Genomic DNA, 2,402 nt, shown 5'->3' on the forward strand with positions numbered 1-2,402 from the left:
GGTGGGGATCCTGTGGGGTCCACAGATCCTGAGGTGTCAAGGAAAATTCATCCCTGCACCAAGTGGCGAGCAAAAATGCTCCTTCTGCCAATTCTAGCATTTAAACGCCAGGCTGGTGCCCATTTCTCGTGTTTAACGCCAGCTTCTTGCCCTTTCCTGGCATTTAACGCTAGTCTGGTGCCCCTTTCTGGCGTTAAACGCCTAGAATGGTGCCAGACTGGGCGTTAAACACCCATTTGCTGCCCTTATTGGCGTTTAAACGCCAGCAAGTTTTCCTCCAGGGTGTGCTATTTTTCTTTCTATTTTTCATTCTGTTTTTGCTTTTTCAATTGATTTTGTGACTTCCCATGATCATCAACCTACGGAAAACATAAAATAACAATGGAAAATAGATAAATATAACATTGGGTTGCCTCCCAACAAGCGCTTCTTTAATGTCAGTAGCTTGACAGTGGGCTTTTATGGAGCCTCACAGATACTCAAAGCAATGTTGGAACCTCCCAACACCAAACTTAGAGTTTGAATGTGGGGGTTCAACACCAAACTTAGAATTTGGTTGTGGCCTCCCAACACCAAACTTAGAGTTTGACTGTGGGGACTCTGTTTGACTCTGTTTTGAGAGAAGCTCTTCATGCTTCCTCTCCATGGTTACAGAGGGATATCCTTGAGCATTAAACACAAGGGATTCTTCATTCACTTGAATGATCAATTCTCCTCTGTCAACATCAATCACAGCCTTTGCTGTGGCTAGAAAGGGTCTGCCAAGGATGATGGATTCATCCATGCACTTCCCAGTCTCTAGGACTATGAAATCAGCAGGGATGTAATGGTCTTCAATCTTTACCAAAACATCCTCTACAAGCCCATAAGCTTGTTTTCTTGAATTGTCTGCCATCTCTAGTGAGATTCTTGAAGCTTGTACCTCAAAGATCCCTAGCTTCTCCATTACAGAGAGAGGCATGAGGCTTATGTTTGAACCTAGGTCACACAGAGCCTTCTTGAAGGTCATGGTACCTATAATATAAGGTATTGAGAACTTTCCAGGGTCCTGTCACTTTTGAGGTAATTTCTGCCTAGTCAAGTTATCCAGTTCTTTGGTGAGCAAAAGGGGTTCATCCTCCCAAGTCTCATTACCAAATAACTTGTCATTTAGCTTCATGATTGCTCCAAGGTACTTATCAACTTGCTCTTCAGTGACATCTTCGTCCTCTTCAGAGCAAGAATACTCATCAGAGCTCATGAATGGCAGAAGTAAATCCAATGGAATCTCTATGGTCTCAGTGTGAGCCTCAGATTCCCATGGTTCCTCATTAGGGAACTCATTGGCGGCCAGTGGACGTCCATTGAGGTCTTCATCAGTGGCGATCACTGCCTCTTCCTCCTCTCCAATTTCGGCCATGTTGATGGCCTTACACTCTCCTTTTGGATTCTCTTCTGTATTGTTTGGAAGAGTGCTAGGAGGGAGTTCAATAACTTTTTTACTCAGCTGACCCACTTGTGCCTCCAAGTTTCTAATGGAGGATCTTGTTTCAGTCATGAAACTTTGAGTGGTTTTGATTATATCAGAGACCATGGTTGCTAAGTCAGAGTGGCTCTACTTAGAATTCTCTATCTGTTGCTGAGAAGATGATGGAAAAGGCTTGCCATTGCTAAACATGTTTCTTCCACCATTATTGTTGTTGAAACCTTGTTGAGGTCTCTGTTGATCCTTCCATAAGAGATTTTGATGATTTCTCCATGAAGGATTATAGGTGTTTCCATAGGGTTCTCCCATGTAATTCACCTCTTCCATTGATGGGTTCTCAGGATCATAAGCTTCTTCTTCAGATGAAGCATCCTTAGTACTGCCTGGTGCAGCTTGCATTCCAGATAGACTCTGAGAAATCATATTGACTTGCTGAGTCAATATTTTGTTCTGAGCCAGTATGGCATTCAGAGTATCAATCTCAAGAACTCCTTTCTTCTGATTCATCCCATTATTCACAGGATTCCTTTCAGAAGTGTACATGAATTGGTTATTTGCAACCATTTCAATGAGTTTTTGAGCTTCTGCAGGCGTCTTCTTCAGATGAAGAGATCCTCCAGCAGAGTTGTCCAATGACATCTTGGACAGTTCAGACAGACCATCATAGAAGATACCTATGATGCTCCATTCATAAAGCATGTCAGAAGGACACTTTCTGATCAATTATTTGTATCTTTCCCAAGCTTCATAGAGGGATTCTCCTTCCTTCTGTTTGAAGGTTTGGACTTCCACTCTAAGCTTACTCAATTTTTGAGGTGGAAAGAACTTTGCCAAGAAGGCATTGACTAGCTTTTCCCAAGAGTTCAGGCTTTCTTTAGGTTGTGAGTCCAACCATATCCGAGCTCTGTCTCTTACAGCAAAAGGGAATAGCATAAGT

General features: G+C 42.7%; 1 non-coding gene across 1 annotated transcript; it reads left to right on the top strand.

Moving 5' to 3' along the window:
- The first annotated feature begins 2,158 nt into the window (after window positions 1-2,158).
- LOC127740410 (small nucleolar RNA R71) lies at window positions 2,159-2,266 on the top strand. Its single transcript, XR_008001087.1, has one exon. It is a non-coding gene; the product is annotated as a small nucleolar RNA R71 (small nucleolar RNA).
- Window positions 2,267-2,402: the final 136 nt, after the last annotated feature.

The sequence above is a fragment of the Arachis duranensis genome, chromosome 6 (genome assembly GCF_000817695.3).
Source record: "Arachis duranensis cultivar V14167 chromosome 6, aradu.V14167.gnm2.J7QH, whole genome shotgun sequence".
NCBI classification, from domain to species: Eukaryota; Viridiplantae; Streptophyta; class Magnoliopsida; order Fabales; family Fabaceae; genus Arachis; species Arachis duranensis.